Genomic DNA, 17,241 nt, shown 5'->3' with positions numbered 1-17,241 from the left:
GGTTAAGCTCAGTAATCCCAGTTTAAAACTTAATTTTCCAAAAACATGTACAATTCTTAAAATGGTTTCTAGAAGCCTTTAACTTTGGTTCCTAAATCTTATGTATACTGAAGGATTTAGAACCTTACCAGCTTACTGGATTCTCTATTTTTCCAACTTAAACCTCACAGTCATCGTTTCATGTAGAGCTTTCTTTAATCATCGTTTCCTTGAAGTAATTAGAGAAGAAGATGAAAAAATGAAAATAAAACAAATTGGAGGAGAGATCTCCTAAAAAGTCACTCTTTAGCTATTTATAGCCCTTCCCGTACAGTCTTCAATCATGTAAAATCCACTTATTTTTAATTATTTTGCCCCCCACTAAGGGACACGGCTGGTTCTAATCCAATCGAACCAGGATTGGATATCAACCTTGTCTAATTTCGTTTCTAACTTTTTCTATTTGTCAAATAGAGGTTGCTAACTTACAATATCTTTCAATTTAACCCCTAAATTATCTTTAGTTTCCAAGTTTAAAGGAAACTGGGTGTGATATAGGGCTTAGATTAGTCTAGGTTAACCTTGTCCTCTTAACCTTCAACGTTTGGTGCATAGGTTTCTAGTTCATCATCAATCACTTGACACAATTCAGATGAGATCTCTAATTTATAATATGGTTAAATTGGTTGCATCAAAGTCATAACACATTTTTAAAGTACTTCTATAACCTATATGGCATTTATGTATCTATTCTCAATCATATTTCTTGGTTAATGCCTAAAATTAGCTAAACATAAGCTTTGATACCACTAAATGTAACACCCTTAATTTGAACCAGTGATAGTCTCGATTAGGTGGTACTACAACTTATATCTAATGACATTTCTGAAAAACTCGCATAATATAAAATATCTTATGACTATAAGAGCTATCCAATCTAAAATTATTAAACAAACTATGGTTTGGATCTAACCTCAAGCCTGACTATCGAAAAAGACAGCTCAAGCTTCAGATTTTAAGCCTGAGGTATTGATGCCCCTAGGAAGGGTTTTAATACCCTTGAGTACACCCAAAGCTTGGGTATTGATACCAAGCTCCTCTTTTTTTTCCCAATTTAGGCATGATATTTTAAAGAATTGATACCCTTAAGCCATGTATCAACACTTGAGCATAAGGTATTAGTACTTGATTATAGATATTGATACTCAGCTTCCCTGTTTCACAAATTTGACTACTGAATTAGTAGGTGTTGATACTTAGGCATAGTAAATGGGTATTTCTTCAAGCCATTTAAGCATGTTGATTTAAATTTTTTGAAACCCCTAGATTAAAAAAGATAATAATTTCTTTATCTATGGCAATTTTTGGTTTGGAAGATATGAAACTTGGAGAGTTGTTGCAAGTAAATAGGTTGGTTGATAAACCGTAATCTATACATATTTTTACCCCATGCTTAACGTATTTTATGGATGATTTTTCCTTAGAATTAGTGAATTTGATGCTCTTAATGCTTTAATTTCATGTTTAATACTTAGGAGAGCATGAGTGAGAGAAAGGAAAGAGAAACGGGCCAAAAACGGAAAAAAGGGCCAAAGTACGAACTCAACACGGCCTGGACTTCCTCACAAAGGCATCCCACACGGCTTTGTCAATCTGACAGAATCAAAGCACGACTAACACGAGTATAACACACGTCTGTGCCATTCTAACAGGCTCGAACACGGCCTGAAGTAATCGTACACGGGCGTGTCCCTGCCGAGTCTAAGTTGAGTCCAATTCGGAAAAGGCCACTTTTGAGGGCTAATAGGCATTCCAAAGCCTATAAATACACCCTAGAAGAGGATAAAAGAGGACACACAGAATAGGGAGTAAGGAATTACTCCAAGGAAGCAGATTGATTCATCTCAGAAGCTGGATTCATTATCAAGACTGAAGATCTCTCCTCAATTCTCCTTCAGGAGTTTTGGGTTTTCTTTATGTTTTGTATTCTTTATTATTCTGAGATGTTTTCTTATTTAGTTATGAACTAAATACCCTAAATACCTAAGGGGAATGAAACCTAAGACGAATCTTGTTATTATTTTCTGAATTGTATGATAAATATTTAACTTGTTCTTAATTATGTGTTCTTAATTCTTGTTTTGATATCCCAGAATACTGATTCAAGATAAGCTCTTATTCAGAGGAGGAATAGACCCTATCTAAGAGTACATTTGTCATAATTAAGCGGAGTTAATTGCCCGCCTAGACATAGGGTGACAAGATTTTGCCAGATTAGGGTGAAACCTAATAAGGGAATCCATAGATCGAGTTAATGCAACCCTAGGGTGTTAATTAGAGAAAGGTCTCAATTATTCAATCTAGGGATTAGACGTTATTACTCTTGAATAGGGATAATAACATAACTTAGGGATCTCTACGGAACAAGTTAAATGAATAAATCGTCCGATTCGGAGCCAGAATAACAAGTACAGTCTAGGTGGATTTTTCCTTAGGTATTGTTTTAACTCAATCGATTTTCCTAAAAGCAATTCCCCAATTCTATTCTCTGTGAGTTCTTAGTTTAGATAATTAGTTAGTTAAAACAAAACCCCATTATTCTTAGGCTAGATAATAAAAAGACAGTCATTACTAGTACTTTTAGTTCGTTTGGGTTCGACAATCTGGTCTTGCTAAAACTATACTACTGTTCGATAGGTACACTTGCCTACATCGCGATAATAGTTAGTTTCAAGAACGATTAATTATAAATATTTAAACCTATCACGAAATCACGCGATCAAATTTTTGGCGCCGTTGTCGGGGAACTAAAATATTAGGAACACTCAATTTTTATTACTTTAGCCATTTATTTTTCTTGCAATCTAATTTTCTTTTTAATTTTATTCTAATTTACTAATTTTCTTTTTTCTTCTTCTGACAGGTTTTTATAGTTTATGACTAGAAGAAACCCGTCAGGGCCACTACTTTTTGATGAAGAAATCGATCGCACAGAGAGGACAATACTCAACTCCCAACTGAAGAGATGGCTGAAAACCAAGGCAATCAGCTACCTTCTGCAATTGCGGCTAATCAAAATCCTGCTCCACGCACTATGTATGATTATGCTAAACCTTCTTTAACAGGAACTGAATCGAGCATAGTTAGACCTGCTGTAGCTGCAAATACTTTTGAACTAAAACCTAACACAATTCAAATGATACAACAGTTTGTTCAGTTTAATGGTTTGCAAGATAAAGATCCCAACGCTCACTTAGCAAACTTTTTGGAACTCTGCGATACATTTAAAATCAATGGCGTTTCTGATGATGCCATATGTATTCGGTTGTTCCCCTTTTCATTGAGGAACAAGGCTAAACAGTGGTTGAACTCGTTACCACGAAAGTCAATTACTACTTGGGAACAAATGACCGAAAAATTTTTACTAAAAAATTTTCCGCCGGCTAAAATAGCTAAATTATGTAATGATATCTCTTCTTTTGTGCAGATGGATTTAGAAACACTCTACGATGCATGGGAGAGATACAAGGACCTTTTGAGAAGGTATCCTCACCATGGGTTATCGCTTTGGCTTCAGGTTCAAACATTCCATAACGGCCTGAATCCTTCGACTCGACAAATGGTTGACGTAGCTGCTGGCGGAACCATCAATAATAAAACACCTGAAGATGCTTATGAGTTCATAGAGGAAATGTCACTAAATAACTATCAGTGGCAAGTCATGAGGACAAAGCCAACGAAAACAGCCGGTATTTATAACGTCGATTCGGTCACCCTGCTCTCTAATCAGGTAGAACTCTTGAATAAAAAAATTGATGGTTTTCTTAATTCTTCACAGGTTCATCCAGTAATGCAGTGTGAAGCAAGTGGAGGTGGAACAAGCCATTAAGAATACCAACCTTATGGCCACAACATAGATAACAAGCAATTAAATTACATGGGTAATAATCCTCGACCTCAAAACAATCCATATAGTAACACTTATAATGCAGGTTGGAGGAACTACCCCAATTTCTCATGGGGAGGCCAACAAAATCAGCGACCACCTCCGGGCTACCAACAGCCACCCTATCAATAAGAAAAGAAGCCGAACCTTGAAGAGATGCTCACAAAGTTTATCTCGGTATCAGAAACCTACTTTCAAAACACCGAAACAGTACTTAAAAATCAACAAGCGTTAATCCAAGGGCTCGAAACTCAGATAGGCCAGCTTTCTAAACTAATCTCCGAACGACCACAAGGTAGCCTGCTAAGTAATACTGAACCTAACCCAAGGGAACAGTTCAATGCAATTAATGTTCAAAATGAAGATGGAGTCGTTGAGCCTGAGCCAGAACCGAGGCAAGAAACAGTAGTAAGCAAAGGTAAATGTTAGGTAGATTATAATAAAAACAAACCAGTGACTGTCGAATATAAACCTCGTGTGCCATACCCTAAAGCGACAAGGAAAGATCGCTCAGATGAACAATTTGGTAAATTCCTTAAACTCTTAAAAAAATTACATATTAACTTACCGTTTATTGAAGCTCTATCGCAGATGCCAAACACAATGAAATTTTTAAAGGAGCTTTTAGCAAATAAGCGGAAGTTGGACGAAGCGTCGCATGTAAAGCTGAACGTAGTTTGCTCGGCTATTCTCCAAAATAAACTACCCAACAAACTAAAAGATCCAGGGAGTTTTACGATTCCTTGCTTAATTAGTAGTTTAGATGTTAATAATGCATTAGCTGATCTAGGGGGTAGTATCAACGTCATGTCTTACAAAATGTTTAAGCAACTAGGTCTCGGAAAACCCAAACAGACTAGGATGAGCATTCAATTAGCAGATAAAACTATAAGATTCCCTAGGGTATTATTGAAGATGTGCTAGTTAAAATCGATACATTTATATTTCCCGTTGACTTTATTGTTCTAGACATAGAAGAGGATAGCAACACTCCCTTAATTCTAGGAAGGCCTTTTTTAGTAATTGCTAAAACGATCATTGATGTTGGCACAGGTGAACTCACACTCTGGGTGGGAGACGAAACAATCACCCTTCAAGCTTGCAATTCTAGCAACACATCGGAAATTGAAGGTGATCGTTTAAACCATTCTACAAAAACTAACAATATGGTGCAACCTACTTTGCAGAAAATGAGTCTGAAGGAAGCACATAAGTCATTCTCAAACAATAGTAGAGGACCTAATCACGAGGAACGAAGACTGCACATAGAGGAGCTCGATGAATGGCGAACACATAAACCAAGAACACACAATAAACCAAAACTGCGTCAAAACGAGCTCGATTCCTTTCCGAATCAACTTAAGGTTGGCGATAAAGTCTTATTAGATGCCACATATCCTTACATTCTCACTGCCAGACCGGATGAAGAAACCCCTATTACGGTACTTAGTATTTTTCTATTCGGTACGGTCGAGGTGAGTCATCTCAAATTCGGCACTTTTAAGGTAAACAAACATCCATTTAAAACCCTTCTTAGACTATAAATAAGTACTTCTAGGGAGGCAACCCGAGTACTAACGGTTTTTAATTATTTAAATTTAAATTTGTAAACATCTAGGTCACTAACAGAATCTTTGAAACATAGGTTCCCAACTCCACATGGCCGATCACACGGCTGTGCTTGAGGCCGTGTGACCAATATGGACGGAAACACGGTCATGAGATATGGCCGTGCGAAAACAGGGTAAAAGTTATCTTTCCCAACACGGGAGACGATAAGTGGCCACTGGCGTGCAACTTAGCCGTGGTCAAATCTGCCAAATGCACACGGGTGTGTGACACGCCGGTGTCTACCACCCGTGGACAACACTGACAAAAAACACGGGCATGTGCAGAGCTACATGACCATGGGAGAAGCGAACCACATAACACACGGTCGTGTAACATGATCATATAGCCCCACGGCCTAGACACACGGGCGTGCCCGAAAGCCGTGTGACGATATCTCACTTCGTGACAAACACGGGCTGGACACGATCACACGGGCGTGTGAACTGACCGTGGCACTTGAGAAAAATTATATTATCTATCTTCTTTTATTTTTCTTTCATTAATTTTCTTAAGATTCTTTTGTTTTTAAACACGGCTTATCTTTATGATTACTACCAAATTATTCCCCCAATTATCCTTTTGTTCTTCAGAATCATGTTTGTCCTTCAGCTTTATTTCCAACAACTCTCTCTCGATAATCCATGAATTTCATCCATTTTTCATACAGGAAGTTTCATTTCTCTCCCTATCTTATTTTTATATTCTAAATATATCTATCTCTGTACATTGAGGGCAATGTACATCTTAAGTGGGGGGAATTCATTTGATTATCAGAAAAATCCCTGAAAAATTATCTTGTTCTCTTGAAAAGCTCTCATATTATACTTAGGATAAATTTTAATTGATTTATGATTTTGATTGATATATCTTGAATTTAAACATAGGGATTATTGCATTGATTTCTTAAACTTTAAGACATTAGAGAATCAAGCATGATAAGTTGATTTTTAAAAATTTAAAATTATAGGTTGTTTCCCCAAGTCAAGGTATTACTTTGAATTGGAATTCACGAGTCTAAACATCAAAAAGCCATAATTTTTGTGAGATTTTTGAGCCTTTTGAGCATCTATTAATTCTTTCATGCTCACTTTTATTATTGCTTTGAGTGTGTCAATATCAAACTGTTATTCTAGAACTTGCTTGATTATGCATGTCGAGACCACACCATTTGATTTGATATGTCAAAATGATTAAGGCACTTAGGATCAACCCACTCATGCCATGAAAAGCCTACCTCCACGATTAACCCTTAGTAAACCCTTTTGAGCCTAACAAGCCATTCCTTGTATTAACCTCAATATTAACCCTTAACCCATTATTGTTGAAATCCCTTAAATTAATTTGATCCCTATTTTTGTCGAGATTTGAGTTGAAAAAATTACTTAGCTATGTCTTGTTTGTAATAAGTTAGCCTATGTCATTTAACTTGTTCTTAAAAAAAAACTATATATACACATTAGTAATTCCATACTCTGAGAAGAAGCTATGTTGTACGCAAGTAATGATTAACTCATTTTCTAGTTAGGCAATTTTTCAATTCAATCTCGATTCTAACCCTTTCTTTCATCTTGTGACCACACTCCCTAACCAAGCCTCACTACAACCCTCTAAAGACCTTTTGATTGATGTATCATCTTAAATTATAGTGGTGGAGATTTGATTTTCATGCAAGCCTATGGTAATGACTTTTCATTATTGACTATTGAGTGCTTCATTTATTGTCCTTAAACACCTCGAGTGATTTGAGTGAATCTTTAGTGAGGATGTGAAACTCTGTGATATTCTGAATCAAAGGTAATTACTCAGATGAGGAGAGACACCTATGTTTGCATAATTAAATACTCAACTTGGAATGTTTGAAACTTTTATGTTCTTTTAGTTGAATTTTCAAATGTATGATTACCTATCGATTATTTTGAGATATTACCGATAGAAATTGTAAAGTTGAGAAGAATTTATTTTGATTATGAGTTGAGGATTTTGCTTGAGGACAAGCAAATGCTTAAGTGTGGGGGTATTTGATAAACCGTAATTTATACATATTTTTACCCCATGCTTAACGTATTTTATAGATGATTTTTCCTTAAAATTAGTGAATTTGATGCTCCTAATGCTTTAATTTCATGTTTTATACTTAGGAGAGCATAGGAGAGCGAAAGGAAAGAGAAACGGGCTAAAAACGAAAAAAATAGGCCAAAATACGAACTCAACACGGCCTAGACTTCCTCACACGGGCATCCCACACAGCCGTCTCAATCTAGCAGAATTAAAGCATGACTCACACGGGTATAACACACGTCCGTGCCATTCTAACAGGCTCGAACACGGCCTGAAGTAATCGCACACGGGCGTGTCACACAGGCGTGTCCCTGCCGAGTCCAAGTTGAGTCCAATTCGGAAAAGGCCACTTTTAAGGGCTAATAGGCATTCAAAAGCCTATAAATACACCCTAGAAGGAGAAAAGAGGACACACAGAATAGGGAGTAAGGAATTACTCCAAGGAAGCTGATTGATTCATCTCAGAAGCCGGATTCATTATCAAGACTGAAGATCTCTCCTCAATTCCCCTTCAGGAGTTTTAGGTTTTCTTTATGTTTTGTATTCTTTATTATTCTGAAATGTTTTCTTATTTAGCTATGAACTAAATTCCCTAAATACCTAAGGAGAATGAAACCTAAGACGAATCTTGTTATTATTTTTTGAATTGTATGATAAATATTTAACTTGTTCTTAATTCTTATTTTGATATCCCAGTATACTGATTCAAGATAAGCTCTTATTCAGAGGAGGAATAGACCCTGTCTAAGAGTACATTTTTCATAATTAAGCGGAGTTGATTGCGCGCTTAGACATAGGGTGACAAGATTTTGCCGGATTAGGGTGAAACCTAATAAGAGGATTCATAGATCGAGTTAATGCAACCTTAGGGTGTTAATTAGAGAAAGGTCTCAATTATTCAATCTAGGGATTAGACGTTATTACTCTTGAATAGGGATAATAACATAACTTAGGGATCTCTACGGAACAAGTTAAATGAATAAATCGTCCGATTCGGAGCCAGAATAACAAGTACAGTCTAGGTGGATTTTTCCTTAGATATTGTTTTAATTCAATCGATTTTCCTAAAAGTAGTTCCCCAATTCTATTCTCTGTGAGTTCTTAGTTTAAATAATTAGTTAGTTAAAACAAAACCCCATTATTCTTAGGCTAGATAATAAAAAGACAGTCATTATTAGTACTTTTAGTTCGTTTGGGTTCGACAATCTGGACTTGCTAAAACTATACTACTGTTCGATAGGTACACTTGCCTACATCACAATAATAATTAGTTTCAAGAACGATTAATTATAAATATTTAAAACCTATCACGAAATCACGCGATCATTGGCATAGGAGACTAATGCGCCTATGGATGTCATGCGAGTATTTGAAACATCAATCAACCTTCAAAATCCAACAGATATGCTCATTTTTCATTACTCAAAATAGGATTTTACAATGAAAGCAAGATATATGCTTGCCACGAATAAATTCTCTAAACTTGATAACTTGTTTGAAATTGGTCCTTAGTTGAAATTTTGGAGTAGTCTTCTCCCTTTAAAGGTTAAAGATTTTATTTGGAGGTGTATGAAAGGTTTTGTGCCTTGTAAGAATAATTTATTAAGTAGGAGAGTGCAACTAGATCCCTTGTGTCCAAAATATGATAATAATGAAAGCATTGATCATGCATTGCTTAATTGCTCCATAGCGACTCAAGTATGGCTAGACAATAATTAATGTAATTAGTGTCACCATCAAAGATTTTGTTGTTCAATCTCTAAGTAATGGGATTTATGAAAGGCTTGAAAAGGGGTGTTGAATTCTATGGAAGCTCTGGTTTTTAGAAATATGTTTGTATGAAACAAAATGATTCCTCTGTTAATCATATCACCTTTTTCTATGACTTATTTGCAAGAATAGAAGACCTCGAAAGTTAAATTGGGCAAGTTATCGGTCACTGGTACTACTATTCAGGACATCAAAAGGTTGGACAAAGCCTACTGGAAATTGGATAAAATGCAACGCTGATGTTGACATTGGTTGAACGGTTAATAAATGAGGCTTCAGAGCAGTAGTGCAAAATGATACAAAGACTTTTTATTGAAGATTTAATTGAGGGGATTCTGGTGGTAGCTCATCCTTCTCTAGTAGAAGCATTAGTTATTAAAGAGGTTTTTTCATGGTTAAAAAACTTTAGGATTGAAAGGGTGGAAATAGAAATTGATTGCTTGGAAGTTTATTAAGCTTTATCTTTGAGAGAGCCAGATTTGTCAGAATTCTTTCTAATTATTTGAGATTATGTTCTCCTTAATGATGAATTCAACAATATGACGTTTTTCTTATGCACACAAGGAAGCTAATAAAGTGGTTTATGCTTTGACTAGGGTAACTTTTAATACAGTTGGGACATGATTCGGTCATTTTTATTTGACATTTTGAAATATGACATTTCTAATGGAAATGTTGAACGATAGGTTAGATGTATGAAAATGATCTATTGGCTCGAATTAGTTCACTACAAGAATTTAAGGTTTTAGTGGCATTTTTAGTGACGTTTGGACGGAAAACACTGTAAATATTATACATTAGTGGTGCTAACGGAAAAACGTCGTAATAGGTAAATCAGTAGCTGTGTTTATGATAAAAATACCACAAAAGATCAACAATTAGCGGTGTTTATGATAAAAATAACGCAAAAGGTCAAGCATCAACAGTGCTAGAAAACAAAACCCTACAAAATGTAGTATTAGCGGCCCTAAGAGAAAAACACTACAAAGTATAATTTTATTTTAAAGGAAACGGTGCCGTTTTGCTATGCTGAGTTTTATCCCAACTCATCCCCAAAATCCTTTATTTTTTTTCCTTTAAAAATTTTTCCCAAATCAAAATCCCCAAATCTTCATCTGACCATCTGCTGCATCGCCGTTGTCCCCTCTACCGCATCGCCGTCGACACTCCTCTACTTCATCACCGTGTAAGTCTTCCTATGAAAATTGAGTGTCTTGTAGTTCTTCGTTGTGTTTCTAAATCCCACTGAAATTATGAGATTCGTAACCTCTTTGAAATCAAAACAGTATGTAAAAATTGATCACTTATCACCGTGTGATACTTTCTCTTGGAAAAAGTGGTTGGAAAGGTAGAAATTGAGTTTATATAACATTTATCTTATTCAAAAGAATGGGATTTCTGGGTTGTAATTCATGCTTCCATTCTCCAAATTCAACAGAATTTGTGAATGAAGTTTAATATCTCAAATTGGACCGCGCAGTCAATTACTTTACATCGTAATATTGGTCTTGCTTATTAAAGAGTTCTATCTTGTTCAGGTGCCCAAGGGCCTCAAGTGCAGAAGTTGCTGGAGTGGCTTACTGGGCAACACACTGTCCCAAATGTTTTTATTGGTAAGTTTCTTGAATTAGCATTTACCTAACAGATATAGAACTCCCTTGACTGTAAAACAGTATGCATGGCTTATTGATTTTATATGTATAAAGCCCTTACCACTCCATTTATTATCTTTAATGTTTACTATCTATGAAAGGATGAAGTAGAAGACTGTCTTTTCAGGTTGTTCTTTACCAAAAAAACAGAAGTCGATCATCGTTTAATAAGAAAACCAGTTTGAGCATCATGACTTTGTACTTGGCTTATCTGTTAATGGCTTCTTTTTCTTCCGGTTCAAGTTCTGGTTAAAAGAATCACTAATGAAACAGCAGCCCTTTTTTTTTGTTATGATTCTAAAAGAAGTTGTTGTGACATGAAAAATTATCGTGCTCATTACCTGCTTTGTGATACATTTGAACTCCAACCTTGGGAACTTTTTTTAAAGTAACCTGTGAAATAACAGTTAGCAATTTTCTTTGGTTATATAAGTATAACTGATGCTCTAATCCTGTATCTGCTTTGCACAGGGGGTAAACACATCGGTGGCTGTACAGGTATTCATGCTCTTTGTTCTCTTGAATGATACATTCTTTCAAAGGAGGCCCTACTGTATCTTTTAATTGCCTGGAATATGTCTGACTGCTAAAATGAATTGACATAAATAGATTCCAAAATAAGACGTTAAACTCTAGACATTTCCTAATAATGTCATACACCATTTTATCGTGATGCACAAGAATGTGGTGTTGGTTATATTGCAGTTCTTAGAGAAGCAAAAACATTTTTCAAATTTGAATCCAGGTACGGTTGCAACTTGGATCTTCATGCATAGAGATATAGTTATTGAATAAGCTAAATATTGATAAATTTGCTTGTGTATGTTTTCCTTATGATGTCTAACGGGCACAATCAAAACTTTAGTTGATCTTCTTTGTTTTGTTGATCACTGAGTGATTGTTATTATATAAGATGCTAGAAATCACGACTGAAGAATGCTTATCATGTGATTTTCATACCTTGTATCTGTGTTATCTTCCCATTTGGTGTCCACAACAGTTTGGAGTTTATTTATCCAGGTGTAAAAATTTTGGATGTTCATTTGTGATTTATTATATATATGTCTGCTGATTGTTGAAATGCCAGAAAAGTTGAAAGTAAAAATAGCGCAAAGCCTGAAATTCTCTCAAGCATATGCGAATTGCTGTGTTCTGTAAAATTGGGCTTATGAACTTAAGATGTTAATTACCTTATCTTCATTGTTTGTAGGTGTAATTTTATCCTTAACAATGTTATAGAAAAAGTTTTGCTATTGACTCGGAGAAGGGAAAAATACTTAGTAGTTGCTGCAGTTCGCTTTGTTCGCACCATTCTCACTCATCATGTAAGTTAAGTCACTCCTAATTTTACTATTTATACTTTTTTATTTTTCATTTATTTTATTATTTTCGCTATAATGAAGTTTCTTTTTATTCTTTTCGTAGCGTCTCAAAAGTTTTGGGCGTGCTTTGCTCACCACAACACTAGTTACTGGAATCAACTCTACCATGCGATTTACAATTTCTAAAAGGTATGTATATTTAATTTGCTATAAAGCCTTCATTGTCCTATACTTGCAAACTATTTGCCTGTATGCTGGTGGAGTATGCATGTGATCTTTTTTGCTCCTTAGGTATTAAGTTGGTTTTGGTTTCATAAAGTGCCCTGGTGTTGAAGTTTCCATTTCAGAGGGTTTTTTTTGTTTCCATTTCAGTCTATAAATGTTCAAGTTTATTACTGTACATATTTTGTGACATTCAAATTAATTCTTACATTTTAAAGATTAATTTAACTCAATAATTAGGGTTTAGCATTAGTTTCACTAAAACTTGATTGTAATTGAATAACTTTGGTTAGTTTAGTTTGATTAATTATCATGTAAAATCGTTTATTTAATTATGTGTTTTTAAAAGGTTAATTTAATTCAATTTATTAAGTTTTGATATTAAGCGAAACCATTTATTTAGTTATACATTTTCAGAAGCTTAATTTAGTTTGATTTATTGAAATTTAATACGAAGTAAAACCGCTTGTTCAATTATGCGTTTTTAAAAAAGTTAATTTAGTTCAATTTATTGAATTTTGCTATTAAGTAGAACCGTTTATTAAAAAGGTAACATTTTTTATGTGGTTAATTTTAGTATTGACAAAATAAACAAAAGAAATAACAAATCTTTAATGTCTTCAATAAAGAACTGAATAATCAATTTAAATAATCAATGTTGATATTTTACATGGGAATGGATATTCAACTCTTATATTTTACATAGTTATGATTTAAATTCTTATTTCATTTAAGTAAATTTATTATAATATCTTATTTTATTGATATTTTTATATTTAATCCAATTTTCATTGTTTATTTTAGTTTTGATTGTAAATGTTTATTTTTATTTTAAAATTTAAGATAACTTGAGTTCTAAATTTTAAATTGCAATTGTGTTATTAATTTATTATTTTAAATTCTAAATTTAAATTCATTAACTTTTATATTTAGTTTTAAAGTTAATATTTTCATATAAAATTTAATTTAAATAATATATTTTTATTTATCCTTAAAAGTATATAGTTTAAAGTTCAAATTTAAAAAAAAAACATAATATAATATTTATCATAGAAATAAATTTATTTAATTAAAATAAATGTTTTAAAGGAAAATAATATTTATCTTAATGTTAAAATTATTTTAATATTTTTCATAAATATTATCATGAAAATAAATTGATCGATTTTAATGTGTATTATAAAGTTAAAAAGTTCATGGAAATTTAATTTAAATACTAACTCAAAATAGATGAAAAATTAACAAATATTAACTTTATTAAAATATAATTATTAACATATATTAACTTTGGATCATAACTTAAATAACTTACATAATATATAAATATATATCATATACATAAATGTAATCATATCATAACTTACAAAATTTACACCCATTATACTTATAAATAAACAACTTACTTGAATTAGTTTGCACCCATTAAATACTTGATATGTATGATCTATTTTAATACAATGACATGATTTAAATCAATTTAGAACACTTAAGTAACCGTAATTTATTGTCAACTTTAGATTTCAAGAACTATGAAATTGATAAGAGTTGGATGAATTTATCAAAGGTAAACAACGACTATCAAAATGGAGTACAAACTTTTCTAAATTTTGTATTTCAAAATACAAGCCAAGAGAATATGATTCTTTGCTCGTGTAAGAAGTGTGGAAAAATCAATTGGCATATTCGTGAAGTTGTCTACGAACATCTAATTGTCGATGGCTTTATTCGGGGTATAAAAAATGGATTTTCTATGGAGAGTGTACACCTCACAAAACCTCTTTAACGATTAACCTGACTTATCCTTATAATGCTTGCCATCAGTCTGTTAGAGAAGACATGGAAGGTATGTTGCGGGATGCATTTAATATACGCAGTTATGGTTTGCAATCGTTTCCACTTGAACTTATTGTATCCGATGATTGTGATATTAGTGGAAATGATTTTACCGAAACGGGAAGAAGTGTACCTGATGAAGAGCCAAATGGAGAAGCAACAAAGTTCTATAAGTTACTTAATGAAACGAATGAAGAACTTTATGAGGGATTGAAATTTTCAAAAATGTCCTTCTACATTCGTCTTTTTCACTTAAAATGTTTGGGAGGGTGGACCGGAAACTCTTTGACACTGCTGTTAGAGTTTTTGAGAGATATGTTTCTGTCTACAAAAATCTTTCATTCATGCAAAGATATGAAAAAACTAATAAAAGATTTAGGCATTAGGTACGACAAAATTCATAGTTTCCCAAATGACTACATTTTGTATTGGAGAGATCGAAAAAACCAACAGTCTTGTCATGTTTGTAGTAAATCTCGTTGGATGAATAGGAATATAGAAGATGTGAATGAGGATGAAGGAAAGGCACAGTCAAGAAAGAAGCTAATAAAGATTTTGCGATATTTTTCATTAATACCAAGGCTTCAAAGGCTTTTCATGTCGTCAAAGATAACCGAGTCTATTAGGTGGCATCATGATCAACGAACCGATGATGGATTATTAAAGCATCCTGCGGATTCTTTAGCTTGGAAATTATTTGACAGTAAATTTCTAAGCTTTGCAAGCAATCCTCGGAATGTGAGGCTTGGGCTAGCATCTGATGGATTTAATCCTTTTAAAATCATGAGTACTTCATACAGTACTTCGCTTGTAGTGCTTGTTCCTTATAATTTTCCTTCGTAGATTTGTATAAAACAATTTTCTTTTATCTTATCTATGATTATCCCTGGAGAGAAAGGCCCCGGAATTGATATTGACATTTATATGTAGCCACTAATTGAAGAGTTGGAACAATTATGGTCAAGTGTTGAAACATATGATATCTTGAGAAATGAGAATTTTTATTTACGTGCAACTTTGTTATGGACTATTAATGATTTTCTAGCTTATGCCAATTTATCTAGTTAGAGTACCAAAGGACATTATGTTTGTCCTTGTTGTGCGGCGCAAACATGTTCGAAGTGGTTATATATTGGGAAGAAGTTCTCTTATATGGGGCATCGTCAGTGGTTAGATGGAAATAATAGATTTAGATTTTAGAGGACTCTATTTGATGGTACTGAAAAGTTCAGAGAAATTCCTGAGCAGACCATTGGATCTGAAATCTTGTTCATGTTAAAAGATATCAATTTCAGTTATGGGAAGATGAATCAACCACCTAACACGCAAAAAAAGAGATCAAGGAAAGCGTATGTTGGCGACGTTGACCGACAGATTGATAATGAATTTGATGAAGAGGATGATCCGAATGAGGCAGGCTTATGGAAAAATAGAAGTATTGTTTTAGTTGCCTTATTGGGAGCATCACATTTTACGACATAATCTTGATGTCATGCATATTGAAAAGTATGTTTGCGAGAACATCATTGGGACAATTTTGAATGTCGATAGAAAATTGAAAGACAATTTTCAGAGTCAACTTGATCTAGGTGACGTGGGAATTCGGCGTGATCTTCATCCCCAATTACTTTCGACTGGAAAATCTCGGTTGCCACATTCTATTTTTGTAATGTTGAAGAGAGAAAAAGAAGTGTTCTGCACAGTGTTGAAAGATATAAAAGGTTTCAGATGCTATGCATAAAAAATATCTCGATGTGTAAGTTTTAAAGATTGAAGACTATAATTCCTAAAATCACATGATTATCACATCTTGATGCAAGATTTACTACTAGTTTTTTTACGGTGTTATATGTCAAAAAAGGTGACGTCTTCTATAATTGAACTATCCAATATAATGAAAGTTATTTATAGCAAAGTTTTAATTGTTGAAGAACTTGAGAAAGTAAAAGATTGAACCGCCTTGATTTTATGCAATTTGGAGAAGATCTTTCCACTTTCATTCTTCACTATTATGGTGCACTTGCTAATCCATCTCCCTCATGAAGCAAAACTTAGTGGACCGATTTTCTATCGGTGGATGTATCCTATAGAGATGTGCTAATTTATTTGTAAAGTTTTCATTCATTCATGAATATATCTTTAGTTACAACTTTTGATAATGTTGTATATCGTGTTTAGGTTCCTATGCAAATTGAAGTCTTATTGTCGTAATAAGCGTTATCTAGAAGTATTAATTGTTGAAGGTTACTTGGCAAATGAGTGTATGACTTTTTGCTCTAGATATTTGGAAGATGTTGAAATAAGACTGAATAGACCAAGTAGAAATGTTGGGCTCACTAATCATAACTTAGCCGAAACTTATCTATTTTGAAGTTATAGAGAACCAATCTGTAAAGTTGAAATTGCACACTTATATGATAGATCTTGGGTACAAGCACATCGATATGTTCTTTTTCACCACGATTTAATTGAATCATTACACAAGTAAGTTTTAAAATTTGATAAATATTCATCTTTTTTATTTGTTTGTCTTCTAACCAAGTAATTCATTTTTTAACATAGTGGGTACAAACAAGTCTTGAGATCTCGTTCACGCTCTCGAAGATTACAACATCAAGAGATTCTTAAGTTATTCATAAAATCTTTTCATGAATGGTTAAGGCAAATGGTATGCAACTGAAGCTTTCATTGACAAATAATAATGTTTTCGTATAACATTTATAATTAATCAAATTATTTTCAATTCAATAGGTTTGGAGTAGAAAGGACATCAATGACGAAGTTAAATGGCTTTCCCAAGGCTGAATAGAGTAGTAAAAAGTTATAGTGTCTTCTTCATCAATGGATT

At 33.6% G+C, this 17,241-nt stretch overlaps 1 long non-coding RNA gene and 1 other non-coding gene across 3 annotated transcripts; one reads left to right on the top strand and one right to left on the bottom strand.

Annotated features, from left to right (window-relative positions):
* Window positions 1-3,433: 3,433 nt before the first annotated feature.
* On the bottom strand, window positions 3,434-3,540 carry LOC121212778 (small nucleolar RNA R71). Its single transcript, XR_005908152.1, has one exon. It is a non-coding gene; the product is annotated as a small nucleolar RNA R71 (small nucleolar RNA).
* A 6,850-nt stretch (window positions 3,541-10,390) lies between these two features.
* On the top strand, window positions 10,391-12,951 carry LOC107913341 (uncharacterized). Of its 2 annotated transcripts, none has more exons than XR_005907695.1 (6): window positions 10,391-10,550; window positions 10,903-10,977; window positions 11,488-11,761; window positions 12,227-12,341; window positions 12,442-12,527; window positions 12,630-12,951. It is a non-coding gene; the product is annotated as an uncharacterized lncRNA (long non-coding RNA). The 2 variants fall into 2 exon arrangements; XR_005907694.1 differs by having other exon boundaries at window positions 11,488-11,514; window positions 12,630-12,908.
* Window positions 12,952-17,241: the final 4,290 nt, after the last annotated feature.

The sequence above is a fragment of the Gossypium hirsutum genome, chromosome A13 (genome assembly GCF_007990345.1).
Source record: "Gossypium hirsutum isolate 1008001.06 chromosome A13, Gossypium_hirsutum_v2.1, whole genome shotgun sequence".
NCBI classification, from domain to species: Eukaryota; Viridiplantae; Streptophyta; class Magnoliopsida; order Malvales; family Malvaceae; genus Gossypium; species Gossypium hirsutum.
Note: the sequence above shows the minus strand (reverse complement) of the source record. Positions and strands in the feature narration are given on the sequence as shown.